General features: G+C 29.7%; 1 protein-coding gene across 7 annotated transcripts in view; it reads left to right on the top strand.

Moving 5' to 3' along the window:
• The window catches only part of Mipp1 (Multiple inositol polyphosphate phosphatase 1), a 1,171,163-nt gene that overhangs the window by 304,230 nt on the left and 853,270 nt on the right, over window positions 1-13,663 (top strand). Inside the window, exon 1 of one of the 7 annotated variants that reach the window (XM_067757522.1) lies at window positions 3,164-3,221. The exons of 5 other annotated variants lie outside the window; for them this stretch is intronic. The gene's annotated coding sequence lies outside the window, so the exon portion shown is untranslated. Of the gene's footprint in view, window positions 1-3,163; window positions 3,222-13,663 lie in introns of those variants that run through there. One more of the 7 variants, XM_067757521.1, reaches the window with a different exon arrangement.

A 13,663-nucleotide genomic window follows, 5' to 3' on the forward strand; every position in this document is an offset into this window, starting at 1 on the left:
GGTCCACAGGTTTCGGAGATATCGCTAACGCATCTCAAAAAACCAAGAACGCAGCAATTTGGAAGCACTAAAAGTACTTTTCCTATAACTACAAACTATGAAATTGATTGTAGTGAAATTCATTTTTTTGTAGTTTTTATAGTTACTCCGAAAATATAACACATTGTGCAGTAACCAAGCAATTTAAGCAAATTTGGGTTTTTTCTTTTTGAAATACGTTTTAAATCGTTTTTAGTTTTTCATACGAAAAAAAAAAACATTTTTTTGGTCCACAGGTTTCGGAGATATCGCTAACGCATCTCAAAAAAACCAAGAACGCAGCAATTTGGAAGCACTAAATGTACTTTTCCTATAACTACAAACGATGAAATTGATTATAGTGAAATTCATTTTTTTTAGTTTTTATAGTTACTCCGAAAATATAATACATTGTGCGGAAACCAAGCAATTTAAGAAAATTTGGGTTTTTTCTTTTTGAAATACGTTTTAAATCGTTTGTGGTTTTTCATACTAAAAAAAATTTTTTTTTGGTCCACAGGTTTCGGAGATATCGCTAAGGCATCTCAAAAAAACCAAGAACGCAGCAATTTGGAAGCACTAAAAATACTTTTCCTATAACTACAAACGATGAAATTGATTGTAGTGAAATTCATTTTTTATAGTTTTTATAGATACTCCGAAAATATAATACATTGTGCGGAAACCAAGCAAGTTAAGTAAATTTGGGTTTTTTCTTTTGAAATAGGTTTTAAATCGTTTGTAGTTTTTCATACGAAAAATAAATTTTTTTTTTGGTCCACAGGTTTCGGAGATATCGCTAACGCATCTCAAAAAACCAAGAACGCAGCAACTTTGAAGTACTAAAAGTACTTTTCCTATAACTACAAACGATGAAATTGATTGCAGTGAAATTCATTTTTTTGTACTTTTTTTATAGTTACCCCGAAAATATAATACATTGTGCGGAAACCAAGCAATTTAAGCAAATTTGAGTTTTTTTCTTTTTGAAATACGTTTTAAATCGTTTGTAGTTTTCATAGGAAAACATTTTTTTTTGGTCCACAGGTTTCGGAGATATCGCTAACACATCTCAAAAAACCAAGAATGCAGCAATTTGGAAGCACTAAAAGTACTTTTCCTATAACTACAAACGATGAAATTGATTGTAGTGAAATTCATTTTTTTGTAGTTTTTATCGTTACTCCGAAAATATAATACATTGTGCGGAAACCAAGCAATTTAAGCAATTTTGGGTTTTTTCTTTTTGAAATACGTTTTAAATCGTTTGTAGTTTTTGATACGAAAAAAAAATTTTTTTTGTCCACAGGTTTCGGAGATATCGCTAACGCATCTAAAAAAAAACCAAGAACGCAGCAATTTGGAAGAACTAGAAGTACTTTTTCTATAACTACAAACGATGAAATTGATTGTAGTGAAATTCATTTTTTTATAGTTTTTATAGATACTCCGAAAATATAATACATTGTGCGGAAACCAAGCAATTTAAGTAAGTTTGGGTTTTTTTTTTTAAATACGTTTTAAATCGTTTGTAGTTTTTCATACGAAAAAAATTTTTTTTTGGTCCACAGTTTTCGGAGATGTCGCTAACGCATCTCAAAAAAACCAAGAACGCAGCAATGTGGAAGCACTAAAAGTACTTTTCCCATAACTACAAACGATGAAATTGATTGTAGTGAAATTCATTTTTTTATAGTTTTTATAGATACTCCGAAAATATAATAAATTGTGCGGAAACCAACCAATTTAAGCAAATTTGGGTTTTTTCTTTTTGAAATACGTTTTATATCGTTTGTAGTTTTTCATACGAAAAAAAAAACATTTTTTTTTTCCACAGGTTTCGGAGATATCGCTAACGCATCTAAAAAAAAACCAAGAACGCAGCAATTTGGAAGAACTGAAAGTCCTTTTTCTATAACTACAAACGATGAAATTGATTGTAGTGAAATTCATTTTTTTATAGTTTTTATAGATACTCCGAAAATATAATACATTGTGCGGAAACCAAGCAATTTAAGTAAATTTGGTTTTTTTTTTTTTTGAAATACGTTTTAAATCGTTTGTAGTTTTTCATACGAAAAAAAATTTTTTTTTGGTCCACAGTTTTCGGAGATATCGCTAACGCAAAAAAAAAAAACCAAGAACGCAGCAATTTGGAAGCACTAAAAGTACTTTTCCTATAACTACAAACGATGAAATTGATTGTAGTGAAATTCATGTTTTGTACTTTTTATAGTTACTCCGATTGTGCGGAAACCAAGCAACTTAAGCAAATTTGGGTTTTTTCTTTTTGAAATACGTTTTAAATCGTTATTAATTTTTCATAGGAAAAACATTTTTTTTTTTGGTCCCCAGGTTTCAGAGATATCGCTAACGCATCTCAAAAAAACCAAAAACGCAGCAATTTGGAAGCACTAAAAGTACTTCTCCTACAACTACAAACGATGAAATTGGTTTTAGTGAAATTCATTTTTTTGTAGTTTTTATAGTTACTCGGAAAATATATAGCATTGTGCGGAAACCAACCAATTTAAGCAAATTTGGCTTTTTTCTTTTTGAAATACGTTTTAAATCGTTTGTAGTTTTTCATACGAAAAATAAAAATTTTTTTTTGTCCACTGGTTTCGGAGATATCGCTAACGCATTTCAAAAAAGCCAAGAACGCAAGCACTAAAAGTACTTTTCCTATAACTACAAACGATGAAATTGATTGTAGTGAAATTTATTTTTTTGTAGTTTTTATAGTTACTCCGAAAATATAATACATTGTGCGGAAACCAAGCAATTTAAGCAAGTTTTGGTTTTTTCTTTTTGAAATACGTTTTAAATCGTTTGTAGTTTTTCATACGAAAAAAAACATTTTTTTTGTCCACAGGTTTCGGAGATATCGCTAACGCATCTCAAAAAAACCAAGAACGCAGCAATTTGGAAGCACTAAAAGTACTTTTCCTATAACTACAACCGATGAAATTGATTGTAGTGAAATTCATTTTTTTGTACTTTTCTTATAGTTACTCCGAAAATATAATACCTTGTGCGGAAACCAAGCAATTTATGCAAACTTGGGTTTTTACTTTTTGAAATACGTTTTAAATCGTTTGTAGTTTTCATAGGAAAAAAATTTTTTTTTGGTCGACAGGTTTCGGAGATATCGCTAACTCATCTAAAAAAACCAAGAACGCAGCAATTTGGAAGCACTAAAGGTACTTTTCCTATAACTAAAAACGATGAAATTGATTGTAGTGAAATTAATTTTTTTGTAGTTTTTATCGTTACTCCGAAAATATAATACATTGTTCGGAAACCAAGCAATTTAAGATATAACTAAAAACGATGAAATTGATTGTAGTGAAATTAATTTTTTTGTAGTTTTTATCGTTACTCCGAAAATATAATACATTGTTCGGAAACCAAGCAATTTAAGATATTTTGGGTTTTTTCTTTTTGAAATACGTTTTAAATCGTTTGTAGTTTTTCATACGAAAAAAATTTTTTTTTTTGGTCCACAGGTTTCGGAGATATCGCTAACGCATCTCAAAAAAACCAAGAACGCAGCAATTTGGAAGCACTAAAAGTACTTTTCCTATAACTACAAACGATGAAATTGATTGTAGTGAAATTCATTTTTTTGTAGTTTTTATAGTTACTCCGAAAATATAACACATTGTGCGGAAACCAAACAATTTAAGCAATTTTGGGTTTTTTCTTTTTGAAATACGTTTTAAATCGTTTGTAGTTTTTCATACGAAAAAAAATTTTTTTTTTGGTCCACAGGTTTCGGAGATATCGCTAACGCATCTCAAAAAAAACAAGAACGTAGCAATTTGGAAGCTCTAAAAGTACTTTTCCCATAACTACAAACGATGAAATTGATTATAGTGAAATTAATTTTTTTGTAGTTTTATAGTTACTCCAAAAATATAATACAATGTGCGGAAACCAAGCAATTTAAGTAAATTTGGTTTTTTTTTTTGAAATAACCAAGCAATTTAAGCAAATTTGGGTTTTTTTCTTTTTGAAATACGTTTTTAATCGTTCGTAGTTTTTCATAGGAAAAAACATTTTTGTTTGGTCCACAGGTTTCGGAGATATCGCTAACGCATCTCAAAAAAACCAAGAACGCAGCAATTTGGAAGCACTAAAAGTACTATTCCTATAACCACAAACGATGCAATTGATTGTAGTGAAATTCATTTTTTTGTAGTTCTTATAGTTACGCCGAAAATATAATACATTGTGCGGAAACCAAGCAGTTTAAGTTAATTTGGTTTTTTACTTTTTGAAATACGTATTAAATCGTTTGTTGTTTCTCATACGAAAAAAAATTTTTTTTTGGTTCACAGATTTCGGAGATATCTCTAACGCATCTCAAAAAAACCAAGAACGCAGCAATTTGGAAGCACTAAAAGTACTTTTTCTATAACTACAAACGTCGAAATTGATTGCAGTGAAATTAATTTTTTTGTAAATATTTTTGTGTTATGATAGGCTTTTCTTGACCATAATGTTGCTTTTAGTGCAAGTAAAACTCCACTATTACGTCCCAACGTTTCGCTAAGCACCTTAGCTTCCTCAGGGGCGAAACTGCATTTATTTAAATATTTTTTCAATTTACCAACGTAATTTGACATGAAATTATAAAAATAGTTGTTTAAAATTTCAACAATGTCCAAAAATTAAAACCAAACAAAAACAATAAACGAAAATGGACTTACATACATATACATATATGTTAAATTTTCTATAAGCACATTACATCTGACAACAATAACATATGTTTAGCATACACATCGAATAATACATTATCTAGTATCTTCACAAAAACCAAAACCCCTCTCAAAACTTCACAACAAAATAACATTGTCTATGAAATACCATGCAAAGGTAAAGAAAACGAAAGCTGCGATAAAATATACATAGGCACGACTAAGCGAAGTCTAGGAGTACGCCTAAATGAGCATGAAGCAGACATAAGGAAAAAGAAAATCAACACAGCGCTATCGCAACACACCACATCAAGCGGTCACTCAGCTGATATGAAAAATGTCAAAATATTAGACAAAGAGAAACGAACAAAAATCAGATACACTATAGAGAGCTTACGAATAATGGAGAAAAGGAACAAAACAGTAAACATAAAAGAAGACACGGATTGCATTTCCTCGGCTTATTTGTTATGCCTTTAAATTCTGTTGTTTAGTTTGACAATTGTACCACATACAGATGGTATTAGCGATATGTTTTTATAATAGAAAATTTAACATATATGTATATGTATGTAAGTCCATTTTCGTTTATTGTTTTTGTTTGGTTTTAATTTTTGGACATTGTTGAAATTTTAAACAACTATTTTTATAATTTCATGTCAAATTACGTTGGTAAATTGAAAAAATATTTAAATAAATGCAGTTTCGCCCCTGAGGAAGCTAAGGTGCTTAGCGAAACGTTGGGACGTAATAGTGGAGTTTTACTTGCACTAAAAGCAACATTATGGTCAAGAAAAGCCTATCATAACACAAAAATATTTACAATAATTTTTTTGTAGTTTTTATAGTTACTCCGAAAATATAATACATTGTGCGGAAACCAAGCAATTTAAGCAAATTTGGGTTTTTTCTTTTTGTAATACGTTTGAAATCGTTTGGAGTTTTTCATACGAAAAAAATTTTTTTTTTGGTCCTCAGGTTTCGGAGCTATCGCTAACGCATCTCAAAAAAACCAAGAACGCAGCAATTTGGAAGCACTAAAAGTACTTTTCCTATAACTACAAACGATGAAATTGATTGTAGTGAAATTCATTTTTTTGTAGTTTTTATAGTTACTCCGAAAATATAATACATTGTGCGGAAACCAAGCAAGTTAAGTAAATTTGGGTTTTTTCTTTTGAAATAGGTTTTAAATCGTTTGTAGTTTTTCATACGAAAAATAAATTTTTTTTTTGGTCCACAGGTTTCGGAGATATCGCTAACGCATCTCAAAAAACCAAGAACGCAGCAACTTTGAAGTACTAAAAGTACTTTTCCTATAACTACAAACGATGAAATTGATTGCAGTGAAATTCATTTTTTTGTACTTTTTTTATAGTTACCCCGAAAATATAATACATTGTGCGGAAACCAAGCAATTTAAGCAAATTTGAGTTTTTTTTTTTTGAAATACGTTTTAAATCGTTTGTAGTTTTCATAGGAAAACATTTTTTTTTGGTCCACAGGTTTCGGAGATATCGCTAACACATCTCAAAAAACCAAGAACGCAGCAATTTGGAAGCACTAAAAGTACTTTTCCTATAACTACAAACGATGAAATTGATTGTAGTGAAATTCATTTTTTTGTAGTTTTTATAGTTACTCCGAAAATATAATACATTGTGCGGAAACCAAGCAAGTTAAGTAAATTTGGGTTTTTTCTTTTGAAATAGGTTTTAAATCGTTTGTAGTTTTTCATACGAAAAACAAATTTTTTTTTTTGGTCCACAGGTTTCGGAGATATCGCTAACGCATCTCAAGAAACCAAGAACCCAGCAATTTGGTAGCACTAAAAGTACTTTTCCTATAACTACAAGCGATGAAATTGATTGTAGTGAAATTCATTTTTTTGTAGTTTTTATCGTTACTCCGAAAATATAATACATTGTGCGGAAACCAAGCAATTTAAGCAATTTTGGGTTTTTTCTTTTTGAAATACGTTTTAAATCGTTTGTAGTTTTTCATACGAAAAACAATTTTTTTTTGGTCCACAGGTTTCGGAGATATCGCTAACGCATCTCAAAAAAACCAAGAACGCAGCAATTTTGAAGCACTAAAAGTACTATTCCTATAACTACAAACGATGCAATTGATTGTAGTGAAATTCATTTTTTTGTAGTTCTTATAGTTACGCCGAAAATATAATACATTGTGCGGAAACCAAGCAGTTTAAGTTAATTTGGTTTTTTAATTTTTGAAATACGTATTAAATCGTTTGTAGTTTTTCATACGAAAAAAAAATTTTTTTTGGTTCACAGGTTTCGGAGATATCTCTAACGCATCTCAAAAAAACCAAGAACGCAGCAATTTGGAAGCACTAAAAGTACTTTTTCTATAACTACAAACGACGAGATTGATTGCAGTGAAATTCATTTTTTTGTAGTTTTTATAGTTACTCCGAAAATATAATACATTGTGCGGAAACCAAGATATTTAAGCAAATTTGGGTTTTTTCTTTTTGTAATACGTTTGCAATCGTTTGGAGTTTTTCATACGAAAAAAATTTTTTTTTGGTCCACAGGTTTCGGAGCTATCGCTAACGCATCTCATAAAAACCAAGAACGCAGCAATTTGGAAGCACTAAAAGTACTTTTCCTATAACTACAAACGATGAAATTGATTGTAGTGAAATTCATTTTTTTGTAGTTTTTATAGTTACTCCGAAAATATAATACATTGTGCGGAAACCAAGCAAGTTAAGTAAATTTAGGTTTTTTCTTTTGAAATAGGTTTTAAATCGTTTGTAGTTTTTCAAACGAAAAACAAATTTTTTTTTTGGTCCACAGGTTTCGGAGATGTCGCTAACGCATCTCAAAAAACCAAGAACGCAGCAACTTTGAAGTACTAAAAGTACTTTTCCTATAACTACAAACGATGAAATTGATTGTAGTGAAATTCATTTTTTTGTAGTTTTTATCGTTACTCCGAAAATATAACCCATTGTGCGGAAACCAAGCAATTTAAGCAATTTTGGGTTTTTTCTTTTTGAAATACGTTTTAAATCGTTTGTAGTTTTTCATACGAAAAAAATTTTTTTTTTTGGTCCACAGGTTTCGGAGATATCGCTAACGCATCTCAAAAAAAACAAGAACGTAGCAATTTGGAAGCTCTAAAAGTACTTTTCCCATAAATACAAACGATGAAATTGATTGTAGTGAAATTAATTTTTTTGTAGTTTTATAGTTATTCCAAAAATAAAATACAATGTGCGGAAACCAAGCAATTTAAGTAAATTTGGTTTTTTTTTTTTGAAATAACCAAGCAATTTAAGCAAATTTGGGTTTTTATCTTTTTGAAATACGTTTTAAATCGTTCGTAGTTTTTCATAGGAAAAACATTTTTTTTTGGTCCACAGGTTTCGGAGATATCGCTAACGCATCTCAAAAAAACCAAGAACGCAGCAATTTGGAAGCACTAAAAGTACTTTTCCTATAACTACAAACGATGAAATTGATTGTAGTGAAATTCATTTTTATGTAGTTTTTATAGTTACTCCGAAAATATAATACATTGTGCGGAAACCAAGCAATTTAAGCAAGTTTTGGTTTTTTTCTTTTTGAAATACGTTTTAAATCGTTTGTAGTTTTTCATATGAAAAAAAAAACATTTTTTTTGTCCACAGGTTTCGGAGATATCGCTAACGCATCTCAAAAAAACCAAGAACGCAGCAATTTGGAAGCACTAAAAGTACTTTTCCTATAACTACAAACGATGAAATTGATTGTAGTGAAATTCATTTTTTTGTACTTTTTTTATAGTTACTCCGAAAATATAATACCTTGTGCGGAAACCAAGCAATTTATGCAAACTTGGGTTTTTTCTTTTTAAAATACGTTTTAAATCGTTTGTAGTTTTCATAGGAAAAACATTTTTTTTTGGTCAACAGGTTTCGGAGATATCGCTAACTCATCTAAAAAAACCAAGAACGCAGCAATTTGGAAGCACTAAAAGTACTTTTCCTATAACTAAAAACGATGAAATTGATTGTAGTGAAATTAATTTTTTTGTAGTTTTTATCGTTACTCCGAAAATATAATACATTGTTCGGAAACCAAGCAATTTAAGATATTTTGGGTTTTTTCTTTTTGAAATACGTTTTAAATCGTTTGTAGTTTTTCATACGAAAAAAAATTTTTTTTTGGTCCACAGGTTTCGGAGATATCGCTAACGCATCTCAAAAAAACCAAGAACGCGGCAATTTGGAAGCACTAAAAGTACTATTCCTATATCCACAAACGATGCAATTGATTGTAGTGAAATTCATTTTTTTTTAGTTCTTATAGTTACGCCGAAAATATAATACATTGTGCGGAAACCAAGCAGTTTAAGTTAATTTGGTTTTTTACTTTTTGAAATACGTATTAAATCGTTTGTAGTTTTTCATACGAAAAACAATTTTTTTTTGGTTCACAGGTTTCGGAGATATCTCTAACGCATCTCAAAAAAACCAAGAACGCAGCAATTTGGAAGCACTAAAAGTACTTTTTCAATAACTACAAACGACGAAATTGATTGCAGTGAAATTCATTTTTTTGTAGTCTTTATAGTTACTCCGAAAATATAATACATTGTGCGGAAACCAAGCAAGTTAAGTAATTTTGGGTTTTTTCTTTTGAAATAGGTTTTAAATCGTTTGTAGTTTTTCATACGAAAAACAAATGTTTTTTTTTGGTCCACAGGTTTCGGAGATATCGCTAACGCATCTCAAAAAAAACAAGAACGTAGCAATTTGGAAGCTCTAAAAGTACTTTTCCCATAACTACAAACGATGAAATTGATTGTAGTGAAATTCATTTTTTTGTAGTTTTATAGTTACTCAAAAAATATAATACAATGTGCGGAAACCAAGCAATTTAAGTAAATTTGGTTTTTTTTTTTTGAAATAACCAAGCAATTTAAGCATATTTGGGTTTTTTTCTTTTTGAAATACGTTTTAAATCGTTGGTAGTTTTTCATAGGAAAAAACATTTTTTTTTTTGGTCCACAGGTTTCGGAGATATCGCTAACGCATCTCAAAAAAACCAAGAACGCAGCAATTTGGAAGGACTAAAAGTACTTTTCCTATAACTACAAACGATTAAATTGATTGCAGTGAAATTAATTTTTTTGTACTTTTTTTATAGTTACCCCGAAAATATAATACATTGTGCGGAAACCAAGCAATTTAAGCAAATTTGGGTTTTTTTCTTTTTGAAATACGTTTTAAATCGTTTGTAGTTTTCATAGGAAAAAATTTTTTTTTGGTCCACAGGTTTCGGAGATATCGCTAACACATCTCAAAAAAACCAAGAACGCAGCAATTTGGAAGCACTAAAAGTACTTTTCCTATACCTTCAAACGATGAAATTGATTGTAGTGAAATTAATTTTTTTGTAGTTTTTATAGTTACTCCGAAAATATAATACATTGTGCGGAAACCAAGCAATTTAAGCAAATTTGGGTTTTTTCTTTTTGAAATACGTTTTAAATCGTTTGTAGTTTTCATAGGAAAAACATTTTTTTTTGGTCCACAGGTTTCGGAGATATCGCTAACGCATCTCAAGAAACCAAGAACGCAGCAATTTGGAAGCACTAAAAGTACTTTTCCTATAACTACAAGCGATGAAATTGATTGTAGTGAAATTCATTTTTTTGTAGTTTTTATCGTTACTCCGAAAATATAATACATTGTGCGGAAACCAAGCAATTTAAGCAATTTTGGGTTTTTTCTTTTTGAAATACGTTTTAAATCGTTTGTAGTTTTTCATACGAAAAAAAAATTTTTTTTTTGGTTCACAGGTTTCGGAGATATCGCTAACGCATCTCAAAAAAACCAAGAACGCAGCAATTTGGAAGCACTAAAAGTACTTTTCCCATAACTACAAACGATGAAATTGATTTTAGTGAAATTCATTTTTTTATAGTTTTTATAGATACTCCGAAAATATAATACATTGTGCGGAAACCAACCAATTTAAGCAAATTTGGGTTTTTTCTTTTTGAAATACGTTTTAAATCGTTTGTAGTTTCTCATACGAAAAAAAAACATTTTTTTTTCTCCACAGGTTTCGGAGATATCGCTAACGCATCTCAAAAAAAAAAACCAAGAACGCGGCAATTTGGAAGAACTGAAAGTACTTTTTCTATAACTACAAACGATGAAATTGATTATAGTGAAATTCATGTTTTTATAGTTTTTATAGATACTCCGAAAATATAATACATTGTGCGGAAACCAAGCAATTTAAGTAAATTTGTTTTTTTTAAATACGTTTTAAATCGTTTGTAGTTTTTCATGCGAAAAAAAATTTTTTTTTGGTCCACAGTTTTCGGAGATATCGCTAACGCATCTCAAAGAAACCAAGAACGCAGCAATTTGGAAGCACTAAAAGTACTTTTCCTATAACTACAAACGATGAAATTGATTGTAGTGAAATTCATGTTTTGTACTTTTTATAGTTACTCCGAAAATATAATAGATTGTGCGGAAACCAAGCAACTTAAGCAAATTTGGGTTTTTTCTTTTTGAAATACGTTTTAAATCGTTATTAATTTTTCATAGGAAAAACATTTTTTTTTGGTCCACAGGTTTCGGAGATATCGCTAACGCATCTCAAAAAAACCAAGAACGCAGCAATTTGGAAGCACTAAAAGTACTTCTCCTAAAACTACAAACGATGAAATTGATTGTAGTGAAATTCATTTTTTTGTAGTTTTTATAGTTACTCGGAAAATATAAAAAATTGTGCGGAAACCAAGCACTTTAAGCAAGTTTTGGTTTTTTCTTTTTGAAATACGTTTTAAATCGTTTGTAGTTTTTCATACGAAAAAAAAAACATTTTTGTTGTCCACAGGTTTCGGAGATATCGCTAACGCATCTCAAAAAAACCAAGAACGCAGCAATTTGGAAGCACTAAAAGTACTTTTCCTATAACTACAAACGATGAAATTGATTGTAGTGAAATTCATTTTTTTGTACTTTTTTTTATAGTTACTCCGAAAATATAATACCTCGTGCGGAAACCAAGCAATTTATGCAAATTTGGGTTTTTTCTTTTTGAAATACGTTTTAAATCGTTTGTAGTTTTCATAGGAAAAAAATTTTTTTTTGGTCCACAGGTTTCGGAGATATCGCTAACTCATCTAAAAAAACCAAGAACGCAGCAATTTGGAAGCACTAAAAGTACTTCTCCTACAACTACAAACGATGAAATTGATTGTAGTGAAATTCTTTTTTTTGTAGTTTTTATAGTTACTCGGAAAATATATAACATTGTGCGGAAACCAACCAATTTAAGCAAATTTGGCATTTTTCTTTTTGAAATACGTTTTAAATCGTTTGTAGTTTTTCATACGAAAAATAAGCATTTTTTTTTGTCCACAGGTTTCGGAGTTATCTCTAACGCATCTCAAAAAACCAAGAACGCAGAAATTTGGAAGCACTAAAAGTACTTTTCCTATAACTACAAACGATGAAATTGATTGTAGTGAAATTCATTTTTTTTGTAGTTTTTATAGTTACTCCGAAAATATAATACATTGTGCGGAAACCAAGCAATTTAAGCAAATTTGATTTTTTTCTTTTTGAAATACGTTTTAAATCGTTTGTAGGTTTTCATAGGAAAAAAAATTTTTTTTTGGTCCACAGGTTTCGGAGTTATCTCTAACGCATCTCAAAAAACCAAGAACGCAGAAATTTGGAAGCACTAAAAGTACTTTTCCTATAACTACAAACGATGAAATTGATTGTAGTGAAATTAATTTTTTTTGTAATTTTTATAGTTACTCCGAAAATATAATACATTGTGCGGAAACCAAGCAATTTAAGCAAATTTGAGTTTTTTCTTTTTGAAATAAGTTTTAAATCGTTTGTAGTTTGTCATAGGAAAAACAATTTTTTTTTTGGTCCACAGGTTTCGGAGATATCGCTAACGCATCTCAAAAAAACCAAGAACGCAGCAATTTGGAAGCACTAAAAGTACTATTCCTATAACTACAAACGATGAAATTGATTGTAGTGAAATTCATTTTTTTGTAGTTTTTATAGTTACTCGGAAAATATATAACATTGTGCGAAAACCAACCAATTTAAGCAAATTTGGCTTTTTTCTTTTTGAAATACGTTTTAAATCGTTTGTAGTTTTTCATACGAAAAATAAAAATTTTTTTGTCCACTGGTTTCGGAGATATCGCTAACGCATCTCAAAAAAGCCAAGAACGCAAGCACTAAAAGTACTTTTCCTATAACTACAAACGATGAAATTGATTGTAGTGAAATTAATTTTTTTATAGTTTTTATAGTTACTCCGAAAATATAATACATTGTGCGGAAACCAAGCAATTTAAGCAAATTTTGGGTTTTTTCTTTTTGAAATACGTTTTAAATCGTTTGTAGTCTTTCATACGAAAAAAAAACATTTTTGTTGTCCACAGGTTTCGGAGATATCGCTAACGCATCTCAAAAAAACCAAGAACGCAGCAATTTGGAAGCACTAAAAGTACTTTTCCTATAACTACAAACGATGAAATTGATTGTAGTGAAATTCATTTTTTTGTACTTTTTTTATAGTTACTCCGAAAATATAATACCTTGTGCGGAAACCAAGCAATTTATGCAAATTTGGGTTTTTTCTTTTTGAAATACGTTTTAAATCGTTTTTAGTTTTCATAGGAAAAAAATTTTCTTTTGGTCCACAGGTTTCGGAGATATCGCTAACTCATCTAAAAAAACCAAGAACGCAGCAATTTGGAAGCACTAAAAGTACTTTTCCTATAACTAAAAACGATGAAATTGATTGTAGTGAAATTAATTTTTTTGTAGTTTTTATCGTTACTCCGAAAATATAATACATTGTGCGGAAACCAAGCAATTTAAGATATTTTGGGTTTTTTCTTATTGAAATACGTTTTAAATCGTTTGT

The sequence above is a fragment of the Eurosta solidaginis genome, chromosome 5 (assembly GCF_040869045.1).
Source record: "Eurosta solidaginis isolate ZX-2024a chromosome 5, ASM4086904v1, whole genome shotgun sequence".
Taxonomy (NCBI): Eukaryota; Metazoa; Arthropoda; class Insecta; order Diptera; family Tephritidae; genus Eurosta; species Eurosta solidaginis.